This window comes from Patagioenas fasciata, chromosome 13 (genome assembly GCF_037038585.1).
Source record: "Patagioenas fasciata isolate bPatFas1 chromosome 13, bPatFas1.hap1, whole genome shotgun sequence".
Lineage (NCBI taxonomy): Eukaryota > Metazoa > Chordata > Aves > Columbiformes > Columbidae > Patagioenas > Patagioenas fasciata.
In genome coordinates, this window is record NC_092532.1 from 20038713 (window position 1) to 20058523 (window position 19811).

General features: G+C 38.6%; 1 protein-coding gene across 1 annotated transcript in view; it reads right to left on the bottom strand.

Moving 5' to 3' along the window:
• Positions 1–18318: 18318 nt before the first annotated feature.
• PDP2 (pyruvate dehydrogenase phosphatase catalytic subunit 2) overlaps positions 18319–19811 on the bottom strand; it is a 57242-nt gene continuing 55749 nt past the window's right edge. The window contains exon 3 of the transcript XR_010652290.2: positions 18319–18470. The gene's annotated coding sequence lies outside the window, so the exon portion shown is untranslated. The remainder of the gene's footprint in view (positions 18471–19811) is intronic.

Below are 19811 nucleotides of genomic sequence, written 5' to 3' on the forward strand. Positions count from 1 at the left end.
TTGGAATGATCTCAGCACTTACAGTTCATCTGTTAAGAAATTAAAATAATAAACTTGATGTCACATTGACACAGAACTTTCACAGAGCAGAATAGAGCTAAGAATTAGTTTTCCAAAGAAAAGGATATAATTCTAACACATTATTCTAATTCTAAGTCCTGCCAATTTATGAAAGGAAGAGCTGAAATTTTGCTTAACATACTACCCATTCTACCTTTTGGAGACTAATTATGTTGGAATCTCGCTTTGATTAGACATTAAAGATCTAGCTATTTATTATATTTCATATCATTTCAAATCCTGCCTTGTGAATTTGTGATACAATTTCAGACTGGCAGTATCATGGATCTCTGTTATCTGTGGAAAACATCCATTTGCAATTTAGAGAACCAGTATGAACTTCTGAGCCAATAAGGCTTCTGAATTACAGCAGAATAAAAGACATAGTTACACAGATTTTAGAAGAGAACTGGATTTAGGGGCTTTTGTAGTTGGTGTTTTTTGGGGTTTGTTTTGGTTTTTGTTTGTTCCTGTTTCATTTGTGTTTGTTTGGCTTTTGTTTTGGTTTTTTTAGCCGCTCTTCATTTCCTCTTCAGTAAGAATGTCTTGTGAAATGAACCATTCATTTCATACCCATCCACTGGCTCTTACTCGGAGAAACAGCAACTCATTTTAGACCTAAGTTTAACTGTATGACATCTTTAATACTCTCATTAGAAGTATGATTATTTTAAAAAATATTCTATAAATTTGCAGCACAGCACACTCTTTCCCTATGTCAAGCTTTACCTATAGTAATTAGCTTTATTTTTTTCCTTTATTTTTATTTAAACCTTGTTTGCCATCTTAGATGTTGAATAGACAGGTTTACAGTGTAATGTAATCCCACCTTTTCTGGAGTTTTTGTTTTCTCTGTGTCCACATACGCTCTTTCTTGGAGTGCTGAAACATCAGGTACCATTCCTGTACCTCTGCAATACAGGAGAAGAGACCCAAGTACAGCTCAGGAATTTTAAAGGCCCAAAAGCAAGTCATCCTACAGTGCCCACTACTTGGATGGCTGGAGTACTGAGCTTAAATGTGAGCGTTATGTTTTTGTGTTTGTCTTTCCTAATTCAGCCCCGTTCCAGTTTAGCTGCACACGTGTATCTTGGAGCACAGATGGATCAGGATCCAGTTGCTGTAGCTTCCAGAATCAATGCCTGTGTAGATTCCTTTTCACTGCCCCTCTCCCTAATGAAAACAGAGAGTACTTTGGGGTTTGTCCTGAGGCTGAGAATAAGAAAATAATTGAATGCTTCCAAGAATCTTGTGGTAGGAAAATGGTTTCCTTCCCATTTGCTGGCAAATACAGCAGGTTAAATGTTAACCCTGATGAAGCCAGTAAGTTTTCCCTTAGACACAGCTACAGCCAAGAGCTGTATTTCCTCTGTCATTAAAGATGTAGTAATTTGAAAAACCACAAAAAGCAAAATTAGTTCTGGTTTTATGTGGATTTTGTACAAATTAGCAAGATATGCACAGAACAAATTCAAAACCTGTACCTCATGTGTTTTGCACAAGAATGTTTTGACAGATGGATGCATTCAGACAGAGAAATTAAGAAAATGAACCCAGTAAAGTTTTCCTGATTATTTTTGTTTCCAACATCTCAAATATTTGAATGACTGAATGCAAAACTATGTTTCTAGGTCTGGGAGGCAATTAACAACAAAACTGCAGAAAAGTCTTTCATTTTATTGGATTAAAAGTAAAGTGAAGGTCAGGCTCCTACAAACGCATATGCTCCTGCCACACTTTAAGCTACAGAAGAGCTTTCTTGAGTTCAAAGGGACAACATTAATGTGAGGAATTCAAGACATGCGGGGGGGTTGGAGAGCTGCCCCTCCCCAGCCCGCCCTCCACCCGTGTTTGGCTGGAGTGCGTGTCCTGCAGCCCACCCGGCTGAGTGGGCTCAGGGCAGGGCTGTGGTCAGACCTGGTCACTCCTCACCCGACAGCTCCCACCCATATCGAGAACAGCGTTTGAAAGATCCACAGCAGAAGTTATCGAAGCTCTTCCATCACAGCTCTGAGTTATTACAGCCTTCCTGCACAAGCTGATGTGTATTAAAGAACGGATCTGCTGGAACTCAAACTGATTGACTGATTTAATGAAGGCAACTTTCATATTGCTACTTCCTTGATCTGCTGACATTTAAACATGTGCTTGACGCTACTTGAATAAAATTCAGGGTAATGTGCACGTGTATTTAGACCTACTGCTCTAATGAGTAACCATGCTACCGGGACATCCAGTGCAGTATTACGCTTCTTTTTGTGTAAACCAATGCTTTTTTCCTCAGAATAACTTATTCAAAACACATCAGGGTAATACTGATAGATTAAAATAGTGTCCAGTACTTGCACAAAAACAGGAGAAATCAAAAACATTCATCCACTGCTTGATTTTGTTGCTTTATATCATGGGAATGGTCAATTAAATTTAGTCAATTGTTTTAATTTACTTTACATGAGGAATGCAATAAGCCAATTTTCCAACACTTAACCAGACAGCAGGCATAGCTGGCTTTAAAATTATTTTTCCACATGTTGTTCTTTCATCATTCACCTTTCAGTAAACAGGCATTTCCATACAGCTCTAATAATTAGATTTGTATTTTCAAAAAGCAGTATTTACAATGTTTTTTCTTCTTTAATGTTCTGTTTTGACAAAATTGCTACGTCCAGTTCTCTAGTATAAATAAATGAACTTCTCTTTCACCCTGAAATCCTTTTACCTTTCACACGGATAGTTAAATATCAGACATCAGTTATCTAGCTTGTGCCTACAGAACTATCATCAGTCTAGTTTATGACTGAAATGTTACAAGGACTATTCACTACAGCACAAATGACATTAGCGAGCACATTCTCCTATTTAATGAGTATGTGTTAGCTGAGATTCCTTATAAATGTCTACACCTTTCAGATATCTCTGTTTAAGGCTACTGACTGCTTTAAAATATGAATGTGGGGTTTTTAGTGAAAAATAATCAGAAACCACGGTAGGTTAGAGTTAGGCCTTTTAGAAAGAAGTCAGTGTTTTGGGTTTTTTTTCCTTTACTCCTCCTTTTGACTTAAGGGTCCAAGAGTAACTTTATGTGAGCACACGTACCACTTGAGAAGTATCGAGCTTGTACGAGGCAATATTTTCCGGAAATAAGTTAGCCTAGCACAGTAGGATACCTATTACCAGCTAAGGAAAATAAAAATAAAATAGAAATTTAAAAAAATAATAATAAATTTTAAAACCACACAAAAAGCCCACACCACTCTATAGCAGTATTATGTGCTGTTATGAGCAGTTCCAAATACTCTAAGTAGTATTCTATACTAAAATCTGTGGGTATATCTCTAATCTACAAAACAGGTCACCTGCAAAAGTTGTCCCTTCCCAGGCATAAGCACCATCTGCCATTTAATAGATGCTTCAGTGACTCAATAGTCATTTTAGTGCTGCTGTGCTCAGCACCACTAACCAGGACCCTTCAAGTCAATCCTGATAATGCCAATATCTTTGAAAACGGTTTCAAGGCTTGTGTAGCCAGTGCTGGAACTTTATTTTCAGTCTTAGTATTTTCTTCACCTGGCACTTTCTGAATTCCCCAGCATGCAACATGGTCCAAATACAAGTGTACAACTTTGCACAGAGTAAAATTGCAGCACATATTTTCAAAGGGGATGTTAAAATGTTTTGCATGTGTTAAAAAGATGTTTGGAGGCACAATTGCCCAACTCTGTGTGCAACTGACACAGATATTACATGAATGCAAAAAAGTATTTCTAGACATTTTTTATACTGCTTGAAAAGCTACTCAGAAAATATTACTGGAACCTCTTTAAGTAACAAATTAAATTATATTTTCATGCCAATTTATCTCGTCCTTAAAATTACTTCTACATGTATCTATTTCTGCAAATAGTATAGTTATTTGAATACAAACTAAGTCTTTAAAGTCATATTGTAAAAAAACTGAACAGTTATTATTAAAACCAATGTACAATTTGCCCAAGTCTATATTTACAAACCTCTTTTCTTTTGTATTTTTAATCTGTTTGTTTGTCGGGTCAGATCTTAAGCACTGTGCCTGGAGACCACTGAATAGAAAAACTAAGTAGCCTTGATGCTGCTTGACCAGCTGTTGATATGTAAACGTCCAAATAGAAAATAATTAGCAAGTACTACTAGTTAAAGGAATGAAGATATAAGAATTATTAACCGAAAACTAAGCTCACATTATCAGCTACTATCACCCGACCAAGTAACAATTTGCAAATTAAAGAACATGGATTAGTCTTATACGTTTCTATCTTACATCGTCTATCCTCCCCAATACAGTAAATGCCCCTACATATTGGCTAATAAGGGCTACAAACTTCGAGAGAAAACAGCAGGGGCTGAACTATCTCATGGTGACAACTTCATAGACGTTATTTTTATCTCCTGAACCCTTTTCATGACAGAACCTCATCTTACAGTCTATTCCATAAGTAGCCTACGCTTTGGCGGGCACTTATCCTGAATCATTTGCCTTCCCTGACACTAATTCGGGCCACACTTAGTAATAAAGTCGCTTTCATCCCCAGGGAGTTTCAGTATGAGGTGAAGTCAATTAAAAATCCATAGCAGAAGTATTTGGCTATGATCAGATGTATGCACTGCAGCCTCCAGATTAGGACACGTTTCTCTGAAGACAGAAAACGTGCATGGATCTGGTTACGTTAATGTATATTGGTGACAAGCTGAGAAGAAGCGAGAGACTCAAACATCCAAAATGCCAACTGCTGCTGCAGTGGCAATAGTAATAAAGCAATAACCAAGCGCTGGATTCTCTTCATATTGTTTCTTTCTGGACAAATATGTAAGCAAGTTGCAGTGTGGCCATACCAAGATGATAACTAAAAACCTGCCAAAAATATCATCACCCCCTTGTTACCTGTAGGCAAAGCAAGCTGTAACCCCTTGCTTCTGCCCCTGGAAAATGACTAGCAGCAACGGTAGAGCCTGGAGATCTCAACAGATCCTCCTCATTACCTTTTTCTATGGCAGATATGAGGGACCGAAATTCAGACAGAAGAAACAGAAGCAGCTGATCTCCACACCTCAGTCCATTTCTTTCCCCTGTATTTTAAATCTATAAATTTTTAATAGATTTTACATCTAAACATCACATGCCCTTTATTAGTTACAACTAACAGAGGTTTTCCTACAGCTCCAGTAGTATCACGTGTGCTATAAAACACGCTTTGGAAAATAGCATTTGTAAAAGATGAAGGTGGGCAGCCAGAATTGAATTCCACGACCACAATCACAGCAGGTAAAGATGAAAATAAAGCCTTATACCAGTGTTGGCTGAATATGTCTTCTCTGCAGTTCTTAGCAAACATAGCAAGGTAACATCAGCCTCCCCAGCTCCTTCCTAAAAATGCACATTTCTTTGTCTCCTCATACATTCAAAACCAAACAAATCACATATGCCAATATCTGTAAATTTAGTAAAACATTTTGTTAAGATAATCCAATTTATATAAATTACGAATTTATATAACTTATATAGTTTTCATATGAAAAAGTTCAGAAGTTATTTGCTCTCCCAGAGAGAAGAGTAGAACTGAATATAAAAAGAACAAGTATAAAATACCTTCCCTCCCCAAAGATAATCACAGCTATCCATGTGGGGAGGAGAAATACCATGCCTTACTCTTTGGGATTAGGGCATTCTTTTAATTTGCCATTTGGCATTATGAACACAGTAAACAAAGAGAGAAAATATAGAAACCATGTGACTGCTTGTTCCATAGCCTTTTGCACACTGCTGCCGCAGACTTGCTTTCAGATGTCAGTACAAAGCTGCCTGCTCACTGATGCTCAGTAAGAAATGTCAGGGAAGAGATAAGCAGGCTAAACAGAGACTATTTTAGAAACATGGACTGTTCTATCATTAGTTCTATAGATAAACTTCCCAACATATTTTTGAACAGCAAATGTGATTGCTTAGCCAAACATAAAATCAGGAGGAGGCAGTATTTTAATATTTTAATATGGAGCTTGGCCTTATTTCAGGAGCTTCATATAGGCTGAGATAGTTTAACCTTGTTAGGCTGTTGTTTAAGGCTGCTAGTGTACTGAAGTCTTTATGTTAAAATGATTCTTCTTCACAGAAAAATGGGGAAAACAGACGTGTAAATCTTCAGGATGCAAGCCAGAAATAGAAAGAAAATTACCCGTCTTCAGGTAATCATTAAGTTGTCATGGAATGGTAAATAAGGGCCAAATTCTTGATAAATCTCAGTTTTGCAATAGAAGGAATTCATAGAATCACAGAACAGTTTGGGTTGGAAGGGACCTTCAAAGCTCATCTAGTGCAACGCCCCTGCCATGAGCAGGGACATCTTCACCCACATCAGGTTGCTCAGAGCCCCACCCAGCCTGGCCTTGAAAGTTTCCAGGGATGGGGCATCCACCACCTCTCTGGGCAACCTGGGCCAGTGTCGCACCACCCTCATCATAAAACATTTCCTTATATCTACTCTAAATCTACCCTCATTTAGTGTAAAACCATCACCCTTTGTCCTGTCCTGTCCTGTTCCAGGATACAATTGGCTTTCTGGGCTGCAAGCCCACATTGCTGGCTCATGTCCAGTCTTTCATCCCCCGGTACCCCCAAGTCTTTCTCTGCAGGGCTGCTCTCAATCCCTTCATCCCCCAGCCTGTATTGATACCAGGGGTTTCCCCAGCCCAGGTGCAGGACCTTCCACTTGGTTCATGTGGACACACTTCTTGAGCTTGTGCATTGTTCTGCAATATCTCGTAACTGAGACTTGTGATATCTGGTGAGGCACTTTGTGATCACCTTTCCAACACACAAGCTCTAATATTTCAAACAGTAAGCAAAGTGTATGTCAATCATCTTTTGGAAACATTCTGGAAACTTAAACTGAAGGAATTTACCCAGCTTCCCAGCAAAAGTGTCTATTAAATTAACTCTTTATTTGCTTGTGGTCTACTGATGCCAAAAAGTAGCAAAATCAGGTGCATCATGTTTTACTTGTCAACAGGGTTTACAATGCAGAAGAATGTGTGTGGACCACAAAGGAAAAGAAGAGTGTTTAGACCACCTACAAACACATTATGGAAATCACCAAAGACTGGAGTGGTGACAGACAAGATAATACTGTTTTCCAGAGGTGATCCTGTAAAGGGACACTCAATCTATATATATCTTACCTGCAAATGTATATTAAAATGTTCTTTGTTCACAATATACTTTTAAAGTATGTTAGTTAACATATTTTTAGAAGTCCTTTTAGTCATATCTAAATGCATCCCAAAGGGATTTAATTTAGATTGCGATTAATTTTCCTCTCCCCTACAGAGCAAGTACAAATGGTATAAAAAGCTCCAACATGAAACAGGAAGCATTTTTAAGCCGGCACAGATGTCAGACGGTCACGATGCAGAGCAAAAAATCAGCAGAGAATATGACCTATGTGGTATTGTGTTCCTCTCTTATTGTTATAAATCAGGGGTATTTTCACTGAACTCAGGCTTATTATACTGATGAAAATGAGGTGTAAGCCAGAGAATAAGATCCTTGATTAATCACAAGAAGTTTTTTTCCGTCTGAAATACTTACTTGTCTTCAACATGGTGGTTTCCTCAATGTATTCATTTGACTTGCATTGGTCATGCTGTTTTGCATCACGTCTCAGAAGGCGGCTTTTAACAGCAATATTCGTTATATTGTAGACGTTATAAAAGGTTTGCCGTGCATTTCCATATGTTTGTAAGAGAGGCAAAAGTCACTTCAAGTCACAGCAGTAGAAGGATTCACAGCGTGAAGGCTAAATGAGTTTTAATGGGTACTTGTCATTTTCTCCAGCCTATAACAAAATCTCTTGAGAACAAAGGAAAAAATGGGTGGAGAAATGTAGTGCTACATTAATGACATTTAAAGTAACAGTGCTTTCCTAATGTTATTTTCTAAATATTACTACTGTTCCAAATACCAACCTTTACATGGCCTGTCTCTGCTTTCATATTAATGGGAATACATTGTATTGATTAGATCCTTTCTTAACGCTTACTCCTCAGAACAATCTTGCAAAACATTGTTGGACCTCTACTATCCCCCACGTTTTGTGAATAAAATCCAACATGCAAAGTTTTATTTTATAGCAGATTTTTTTACTGAATCTGCAGATTATAAAGTACAGCTGAGAGCGTGAAAATTGCTGTCCTTGAAAAACACTGCCTGATGCTTTGTGTACACCCACACAATGCATCACCAATAATGACAGGTTGGATTAGGTTTTTTGAAGTGCAGTGAAAGGTCTTTTTGCAGTTCATTTTGTGCGCCTGCAGTCATTGTGTGCTGGATGAAAGATTCTCAAAAGACCAAGTCCATAGTAACGTAACAGCCGTCAAAAATTTTGGAAAGTGCAGCTAAAAGTAGTCAATGCATATGGGTAGGAGTTTAAATAAATCCATAACTTGGAATTGTGTCAAACTTTGTGTATTATTTTGCATCAGTAGGAAAGAAAAGAGGAAGGCAAAGGGAGCAAAAAAGACTTGGGGAAAAATTACTTTCCGCTAAAAAACTACAAAAAATTTAATAATGTCAAATGTTACAAAAGAGAACTACAAACACTATATGTCTGCTCCCCTCAAACAAAATATCCAGCCTGAAAGGTTTTTAATCACACGCTATATTGACTGAAGAATGAATGTCTTGGCTTAGGCTTCAATGGGCTGGCTCTGTAGCAGTCTCCTGCCACAGCCATTTTGCAAATGACATTTTATACAGAGAAAAACCTCCTGGAGATATAACAGTAGAACATGACAACTCAAAAGCCATAACGGAACAAATTGGAAAGATAGAGCAATCTCATCTTCTAAGAAGCGAACACAGGTTACAATACTCTGTTGAAATGTATGTTGCTGCGTCGTGTTATGACAGCGCACAGAGGTGCATTCCTGGTCAACTCTTGATATTCTTTATGCAACAATATGGAAAACACCTATTATTTCATTACAAAATAAAAAATGCAAAACTGCCTCTCAATATATTTTTTCACTTATTTTTACATTTCTAAATGTTATGTAAGGCTGACCACCATCATGGGAAGGGCACTTTAAAACAAACCCAAGGCTGAAACAGTAATTTTAACTGTTTTCGTGAAACTGGGAAAAGAATGTTTTCCCCTGGAAAAACAGCTGGTGGCCATCACTTAAGACCCTTGTTCATGTTTTAGATAAAGGCTAAGGTCAGGTTAACAGTCTGGAACAATGACCAATCTAGACAGCTAGTTTCTAGGATTATATGAAGATTGTTTTAACTAAGTTATCGCTGAAAATGTGTGTCAGATTAAACAACAAACTACAAAAAGAAAGGTTCAGATAAATTGGTTTTTTCCCAGTCTTCTAGTCTAGCATTGCACCTCTTTTATCTAAAATACAGCTCTTGTCCACTTGATTTCTTTTTCTCCAGGAACCGTTTAACAGTGAAATGCATTGTCCACATAACTGTGTTTTGGGTGAACAGATGACTGAAAAATACCAGGCTTTCCTAACTTCTCTCTGCTGGTTGCTACTGCTTTTGTACTGACACAGCAACCTGATGTAAATCTCACCCTCTGATACAAAAGCAAAAACATCCTCTGTCTCCCTCATGATAAGAGAAGAACACACCTTCCCTCACTCAAGAGTTCAGAGAAATTTCTATGGCTTTTAGGTATTAGTCACTACAAAATCATTACAGAAAGCTGCATCACCAGCTCAACAGAAATGTAGGAGGGAAGAACATTCAAAGATAAATCTACACCCCCCCGACAGGCTCCTTTAACACAAGCTTAAGCCCTACATCTCCCCCGGCTCCTGACATTCCCAACTCCAGTCAATGAGGTTATTTATACAGAAGCAGCAGGAAGGTAACCCAGCAAAGGTCTGGAACGAGAGGAAAGGTCCCTACAGGGCAGTTTGGAAGGGCTGCCTTCTGCTCACAGGGAGGCCAGGCAGGGCAAAAGGTAACACACAGCCTGTAACTCAGTGATGAATTCCTGGAGTTCTCAGGGCTCTGAGACTGTCCCCACCGAGGAAACACTGGTCATCAGGAGTCAGCTTGATATCATCTCTGACCACATTTAGACAGTAACGCCCATCACATTGGCAGGCCAGGCAGATCCAGATGCCCGGTGCCTAAGGATTTAGGAGCTGGTGTAGCTATGTTAACTTGTCTGAACGCCCCCCTCCACTGGAAAAGGGAAGGAGGACTTGCCTAAATCCAAGTTCTGAAAGCTCTTCCCCCAACTGCCGGCAGTAACAAAGCAGTGTGCCATGCTGTATGCTGAGCAGTCATATTGTCATGAAAACAAACATCACCTCGGACAAGTGATAGTGAGCACAGGTCACAGCATTGCCTAGAACAAGGTCAGTATGATGTCTAAGTGGCTGTCTCCCATTTGCCCACATTTGCCCGCAGCAGAGCTGCTCTCTCCTCAGAGCCCCAAAGCTGCGCTTCTCTCTCCTGGCATCTCTCGTTCAGAGTTACTTAAAGACCTTTTCCTAGCAACACTTCACTTCCTTTCCAGTGGCAGATGCTGCAGTCATCTTAAAGTGAAGATTTAGCAGCCAGTAACCCAGGATTACCAGCAGCAAGTGATCAATACAATCATTACAAGCCTCTGAAAGACACATCGGTATCACGGAAAATATGGTACAGAACTGTCCCATGAGCACCCCAAACTCTTCCCTTCTAGCAGGTTCAGCAAAAGTCTCACATCCACCACCTTACTACAGTTGGCAGTAACAAAACTGGTTTGAACCATCAGTAAATAACGACAGGAAAATATACAAAATCAGAACCACAGAAATATCCCTGTAGCAAAGTATTTGCTCTAATTATTTAGCAGCAGTTAACAAGAAAGGGAGCTTAATTTCATGTTCCTATACCAGCTGTCATGCTTTTGCAAAATAATTATAAATGTCTTTAATAAGTTTCTCTTATTTGTAGACAGGTCTGTGCTAGACACATCCCAGGTCAGTGATGATCATCTAGTTGTGCAAGTCGAAGATTTGGGGAATCGGTCTCTAGGATATTGTGCCTTAGCAACAGTGGAAATCGCAATTGTGGGAAACACCCAGGTAGCTCCAAGGTACCATTTTCCTTCCAGAACTCCTGAATGTGAATTATCCTCAGATCATTTCCCAGGTAACTCAGGAGATCCTGATTTTCAAAATAATTCAATTCGGATGAGATGGGATTCTCCTGCAATCTTATATCTACTCTGGGTAATCCCTTTGGATTAGGAACATTGGCTTTGATACTGCAAACCCCTGATTAATTTAGGTTTATGAATAATCCAATTAAATTCAGCCTTCTCTTGTGCATTTACAGAAATGCTGCCACGTGCATGGGTTCATTTTGAAAGGCAGATTTGCTGTGTGTTGCGCATCGGAAAGCAAAAGGGAAATGTGTATGGCAACAGGCCAATTTCAATTAGATTAGGAAATGAATCTCAGGTATATGATCTTCAAATGGCAACTGAGGAAAGTGTGTTTCATATGCATGAAGGTGTTTAAAATAATTTATATGCCTGTGTTTTGGACTGAAAGTCTCGGTTTTCTCCCCAAAAGGCTAAGCTCCACACTTTTGCATTCTTACCCCTACATTCTGGGAAATACTGAAATCAGTGCTGCATTTGCCCACTTTTTCCTACAACCCTAACTGCCTGTTCAGCTCGCACTGTCTGAGCAATAACAGAAACACAGGGCTGTCTAATACACAGAGTGAAGAAGCCTGCTGTTGTTCTGCTTATTGGAACTCCAAAGGGAATCCCTCAGGCACGCAAAGATGCAAATGGTCGCTTAAAATAACAATCTTATTTTAAACATGGATTAGAGATTGCACGGTCTTTCCTCATAGCAAAGCAAGTAACGCAGTGAAGGAACTGAGTCGCAGGGCTGTATCCACATACTTTGGGAATACAGTCATACGGGCTAAGAGGCACAAAATCTAAACATAATCACCCAAGAAACACATTAATGCTAGCATAAACAAATGGATGTTTAAATTAGAATGAGGCCTCCATAATGGCTTTGCCTTATTATTTTGAGGACTGATGAGGCACTGCACACATCCCATTTATAACAGTCACCTTCTCATTTCTCCTTGTTAGGAACTGTTCTGCATCCATGGAGTTGAAAGGGTTTATGTCTTATAAAAACAACTGACAAGCTGTATTTCATGAGGACTGTACAGTCTAAACACAAGTGTTTGTAGCTACATTTCCATGGTAACAGCAAAAAAAAAGGTTATAATTTTCTCAGAGTTTGCTGTCCACTCTTCCTTGGACTATCTAGCATAAAAGTGCTCTTTGTTTTTCACCAGTGCAGTACTGACGAAATATTTTTAGCTCTGCTAATTCAATTTCATATTTAAATCAATCTGAAAATGAGTTAACTTTCAGTCTGCCAAAGGATGTCAGGCAAAGCTTTCACTGATTTGATTTTGCTTTGGCTTGTGATGATGGAAAGATTACACCATGTAACAACAAGGAAATGAGTCCCAAAGTTCTAGAAGAAATTAATTTTTTCATTATTTAATTTCAATTTCCTTATTACCCTTTTGAATTCATTTGATATAAAATGCTGCTACTCGTGGAGCTGCAGAGGTTTGCACTATCTCATCAGAAGTCTGAATCATGACAATTATATATTCAAAGGATCTGAAAGCAGATTAAAAAAATTAGGTATACAAGTCCTACAATATTGCAGGAGGCAGGCATAAATTATTATATTTTACAATAACTGATGCAGAGATTAGTAATGGCTGGGTATTTAGACATTCATTCATAAATCCAGTTGAACTCAAGAGAAACTGGTTAACTTCAGAGTCACAAATAGCTTGTCTACTCAAACGCAGAATGAGTCTGGCAGAAATGAAGATCCAAGCCCAGCATTTCTGGATGCCTAGATACCTTATATAGTTAGCAGATCACATCTCAACATTTTTTGATAATATAAATTGTTGAAGAAACCTCTTATGGCAAACCACATTGGCAGAGTCTTCAACCTTAGCTGCTTTAAGAGCAGACACTGTACTGCAGCTAGATGCAAAAGCAATGTTGTCTCCAGCTTCATCATGAGGTGTGTTACCTCTCTAAAAAGAATAACTGATAAAAAGGACTAAGTCCTTTTGATAAGAGCAAATTCTGGGCTGCTAACACCAGAGACAAGCTTCTTGGTTCATACTCAGGATAGTATGGAGATGAAATGATAACACAAGAACTTGCTAATATCCACTCAAAGTGCCTGGGCTGTGCCCTGAGTAGGTGATTTTTACAGGGCAGTTTCATTTCTATGCCTGTTTATTTTAATAGCAATCTTCTGTAGTTCCCAGCAAAAATTAAATCGTGTTTTTGAGGGACCCTGTGTCCTTGAGACTGAACCATCCCAATGTTTTGGGGTTTTTTGTTTGTTTGGGGTTGTTGTTAGTGTTTTTTTTAACCTTGGAGTATTTCTGTTTGCATTAATATCCTACGCATGATTCCAGGTTCAGTGGCAAAGTACAGAGGTCCTTTACTATTTGAAGGCAAGCTCCCCTCAGGGCTTTTTTTTTTTTTTTCAATTGATCCAGCCAGAAACATTTATGCAACATCAGAGCTTAACAGAGAGAGTCAGGCAGCACTAAGTATAAATGTAAGGAGCACTCAGTCTGATGTTGTAGTACAACTTCTTCAACTAGTGCTCAGAAGATTCAAGTACACAGCGGGCTTTGTTAATATGGATTAAGGAAACTCCACCTATGTGAAACAATAGGATTCTTTAAGATAAGGCCAGGGAAATAATCATCTGCCTGCTAAGAACTCCCTGTCTCACAACACTAGGATTTATGTCCCTGCATGCCGCCTTGCCACTCTTAACAGAGAGCACTTCAGCATTTCCGAGCAGTGGAAAACACTATTATCTCCTCCTGCAGAAGACAAGACACAAGGTAGAGTCATTTGCCCAAATGCATAGATGCAGGCTGTGACTAACCCAGGAATGATGCTCTGTTCAGTGCCTTATCCATTAAGCTCCTCCCTTGAGGAATAAGAGTCTGATATCAATTGCAGAATGCAGTTCTGTTTCCCAGTACAAAAAGACTGGAGTGGATTAGGAGAAGGATTTGACCCTTGACTATAAAAACAATGCTTTCCAAAATATAATTAACTTGGACTTTCATTCTTATTTGATTTGAAGTATTAGCTCTGTTTGGATTTTTACACCAGTATTGCATTCCTTTGTACTTCCTCTATAGTTATTTTCATGGGAGCAAATCTCATGATCTTTTGCTATGTAATTAGTCATAATTGCCGCAAAATACAAGGGAAGCAAACTGTAATTTACCTGAAAACAGTTAGAAGGAAAATCCCAGCCTCTGGCCCAATGAGAACAAGCAGATGATGAGCTAAAGGTGCTGCACAGGGCCCTCCAAAGGAATGATGAGCACAGAAAGCAGTTTGAGCATCCCAAGAGCAAGGCAGATCTGGCAGCAGCACTGTTATTAACCACATCTGTGCTTTAAATACTGTTTCACACCCATCTAAACTTGATTCCAGAATCCATCAACCCATAAAAACATTATTAAGAAAGAATACCGTGCCAAATGTTGAGCTGTGTAGACATACAGTATAGATCTTGTTGTCTACACTCTCTTGTCTTGGATATTTCAGATGTCCCTATTATCATGCTGCTGTCCCACTTTTCCAAAGGGATGTAATAGAAAAGAGATTACTGATGTTTCAGTAATGTAGGAACATATGGTCCTACATATTTATAGAAAGAGCCTTGGGACTTCCACGTAGTAGGAAAGCCTGCAAGCTGCCATCTGGGATTCTGAAGTCTATTTTCTGTCAGTAATAACACATTTTACCTTTAGGTTTTAGATTTTCCTCTGGAATATATAAAGCTGAGAATAGAGCATACAATGAAGTCCTGTTTGCAGATCTCTGTAGACAAACTCTTATTTGGAATACTGTCATTTGAAATGCGATCAATACTTGTCAGAAAAAATTTAAAAGATGAAGTAATTTTAGCTCTTTGTAGTCCAGCTCATGGCATAAATTCTCAGCTTCTGGATAAGACTTACTACTTAGTTTGTTTTGGTGATGCATTCCTTCCAAATTAGATAGGCTAGCAGTTCAAATGTTTAGGGTATCTACCAGCACAGTCCACATGCTGCATGAAGTAGCGTAAGAGTAACATTTTATGTCAGGAGCTAAAGCTATAATCAAAGTACCAGTTCTCAGAAGACTTGCAATAAGAGTATGAGCATTGGGCATACCGACTTGGATGTCTACACACCTGTAGGAACTCTTCGAAATACCAAAAGCCTCTTGAAATTTCTACAGAGTTTTGACCTACTCTTCTAGGTTTGACACAATCTCCTTTCCTTGGTGTAACATTGATTTTTGAGGCCTTAGGTTAGAAAAACGCTCCGATAAATGGAGACGAACTTCAATAGGATATTTTTTCTTGCAATCTCAATATTTTTGTTGTTTTTAGAGCAGCACGTGAAGGCTTAAAGCTGAGATAAACACAGCACAAAACATGGCAGTGATTCCAAACATCTTTGATAACTATCTGGCCTGTTAAGATGTTGTCATTCTTATTATAGAAGGTGCAATGTTTGATCTCAGCGGGGACAGATTAACACACCAGCCTTGGAAACTTTACTCTAATAGCTAGCTGTCGAAGGAGTGCTGACACCTTAGAGAATTGCACTCTGGAGTATTGAATAATGTTCAGTTACTCAGCAGCTGAATCACTTCCATATGTAGACAGCTATGACAAAGGTTAAGGGTGAACCTAACTTTGTTCCCACTACAGTCAGTGATAACGTTTTCACTAATTTCACTAGGAGAAGAATAGGGCTAATTGTAGCCTAATATTCTGTCACAAAGATTAGTTCGTTGTTTTGAAATGTAACTACACTTGCATAAATAGTGCTGGAAGGGAAAAAGTGATGTATTGCATGGTTTATTTATTAATCTCAGATACAGAACATTAGTTTCTCCACATAAAATACTTTTGTCACCACTACTCTCTACTGTGCTTTTTTTTTCTCCTTAATTCACATGGTCAATTTACCCAAAACTGAGATTCAAAGATTACTAAGACATGATAATATATACACAAATACAGCTCACAGCACAGCTGGACTTTGTCTACTTGAGCTCCTAGATGTTACAATAATGCTGCCAAAATAATATAATACTAAATCAACTAATTCTAAACCAAAAAGTGTTGGGGGGTAATGTCTATCAGGCACCATATATAAACACTATAGCAATTATAATAGATTGTACCAACTTCTTTCCTGTTACTACACCTAAAAGTAACATATTTCAAGTTATAAACCAGAAGCACAGTCAACACTACTATTTTGATAATCTTTTTCAATGTGAAACAGACAACTCATTTTTCATGAGAATACAGAAGTAGGGATACTGGTAACAACTACGACTGGAACAGATAAAACTGTGATATTCAAGTTCATTCACTTCTCTGAATATGGAACCTTCAAAAGTCTAAACGACCCATAGATCAAAAAAAAAGGCAGTTAGAAGAACCCTACTCAAACTTTTCTTATAGATTCTTCTGGAATTAACTATTTACTGGAGTATTTCCCTCCTCTTATCACAGTGCAAGTATCAGTTTCACTAATTATTTTTAATGTAGTACCACCTAGAAATGTACTCCTCACACAAGACATTATTATGCCAATACTCTGCAAAGACAGAATGGGACAAAATCTCCGTGTTCCACACAACTTACTCTACCAGGGTAAACAGATTCCTACAACACGGAGATAAGAGCTGGACGAAACTCCAGGTTGCAGCTTTGCATTTACTACCAGTCCTTACACCATGCCTACCATGCCACAGCAGTGTTTACTGTGGTCACAGGCAACCATTATCACTTTCCATGGAACTGAAACAGTATTAAAATGAAAAACCCCTTCAGTTTGCTGTAATCTAGTTTCCAGCTAGCTCCAGTTTTCTATGAAAAACACACATTTCCCTCTTTTCCTGTCTGGAAAAGCTCAGCATAATGCAGTATAAAGCTACAGAAGAAAAAAGTAGATACAAACTTTTCTTTTTTTTTTTAAATTAAAATTAAATTATCTCCTTCCTAAAATATAGCCTTAAGTTCCTGGAAATTAGTGTTTTGTTTTCCCTTGACTTTAACTAAGCAATTTGGCTGTAATTGAAGTGGCAAGTGACACTACAGAATAAGTAAACAATTAAGTCATCGCACTTGTAGAAAGAAGATGAATTATTTCTATAGTCATCTCCATTAGTAGAAGACAGGGCTGTCAATACCTGGTCTTACATTTTCCCCACTCTGGTGCAAATCCTGCTTGGTAAGGGCTATGACATGAGCTATAGGGATCCATTTTTCTTCAGGCTGAAGAGGTAACAATAGAAGTCATTAAAACACAGTGTGAATTTTGTGCTGGGACCATATGAGTCACTAATAAATAAAGGCAATGGGCAAAAAAAGATATTATCTTTTAGTAATTGTATAATGCAGTACATCCTTATTGGTTTACTTGTGTGTAAACCAGCCTTACCTTTCTACTGACGTCAATGAAACAGTAAAACCTGGGCTTTTTAGTGTCATCAATGAAAGTGCTAATGCTCTTAAGCAGACAGCCATGTAAGTGACAATATCCTTTCAGTGAGGTCAGCTGGAACAGTAAGGTTTTAGTCACTGCATGTCACTTACAAGGAAATTTTAGCTTCTGACAAAAGTGACGAAAGGCTAAATGGAATATTCAAAACTAGGTACCCAGCAAGCTCTCAGTCAATAAGCTAATACATGTATAGACACAGACAAGGCTGGCCACAACCAGCAAACATCAATTTCAGTTCACACTCTGTCCAAAGCGGAAGCGGAAGATGTTAACTCAGAATTGGGTTTTTAAATGATTTGTTGAATTGTGAAAAGTTCAGGGTTCTATCCAGTTTTCAGATTATGACAGTATGGTGTTGCCATCTAAAAAGACGTTTTGTCCTTAACACATAATACAACCTATTGCATCCCAGCACAGACTTGAAAAAATACTCTGACGTGAAACAAGAGGAAAATGGCAACGTTATATTTGAGAAACACACGTTGAACTCGGAAAACCTTGTGGGGAAAAAGTGCAAATCTGTTTTTACTTGGTGGTTCCTCAGAAGCTGGTACTCTTTAGAGTGCTTAAAAATAGGAGTTACCTGTACTTCATAGGGCTTTCCAGGCTTTAATCTCTCTGTCCAGCTTGAGTGCAGGTGCCACTCCTGGCTGCCATCTTCCCTCAGGGGGGTTCTCTCCCTTTCACTCGGTGAGCACATCTGGGAGCAGTAAGCAGCACGGCTCAGTTCCACCCCGCACTAAAGCATCTAGAGAAAACAGAGCAGAGATCACACTGGCACATGGTGTCTGGACACATTGAGTCTGAAAGGTACATGTGCGGCCAGATTCTGGAAAGCTGGAAACAAAGGGAAAAGAATAAGCTGGTTTTAAAAACCAACAAAACATTTATAATGCAACAGAAAATGTGGGCTTTGAATTAGGCAAATTCTTGAATGGAATTCAGATAGTTAGAACCCAAAGTCTGAGGAACAAATACATAGCCTTCTCCCAAACTAAACTAACTTAATCTTGCTCTCCAGAGTGCTTAATTCCTCTGATTTCCATAAGCCTGGCTTAGATTTCTTAAGTGTAATATTTGAAAGGCAAACCCTTAACTTCCTAAGAAAGAAACAGCCACTTCCCTCCCTCTGATTCAACACATCAGCCACATTTCTGGAAAAAAGTTCCATAGGGGAAATGCATTCAGCTCATCCCAGCACTGAATGCTACAGAAATTAATTCCTGTATCTCTGGACATGAGGTGGAGTGTTGTAAACAAGGATGACGCAAGTTCTCACACCGGCTGCAACAGGGATTCCCAGCACCGCGCTGTCTGTTCTCCTCAAGTCTGTGCACCCATCACTGTTACCTTGCGAGACTGCAGAACTTAAAGAGGCACACAGAAAACACAAGTGTTGATGTAACTGCTGTTAAAACTATAGCCAAACTAAATAGGGAAGTAAATAAGTAATTGTTTTCTACTTCTTATAAATCTATTTTCCAGAGAGATACAAAACCAGAGGTGACTGCAGGTAACCACAAATGCAATCACTCAGAAGAGACCACAGATACTAAGTGTAGCAGAGGGCACTTCTTCAGAACACACATGTGTTTGTTTGATCTGTGTTCATATAGTAGTCCTTAAAGAGTGATGATGATGACGTTATTATAATCTCATTTAAAATCATTGAGATAAATGCTGACTTTGTTTTAGTTCTTGGTAAGCGATCAAAGTCATTAATAACTCTACTGTGTCTGCACAATTTACCGTGGTTTGTGTGTTGTCTTGATGCAAGCCAGGCATGTCTGGAAGTAAATCACCCACCCGAGACAGCCAGAAATTTAAGTGTCTATCAAATTATAGCAGTGGTCAGAGAAATTGTCCTTACTGTTATTGATCTGGATCTTTCATTTGTAGAGATACTTATACAATTGCATTACTTTTTTTTTTGTCTTCTTCATAGGAATATTTATCCAGTGGGGCCACAGGTTAGGATGGAGGGAATGAAGTTATTTAACTTCATCTGAAGGTCTGAATCCTTCATTGTGATACACTATCTAAAAATGCTGAGTTATCGAAAGTGTAAACTACCATACCAAGATCCACA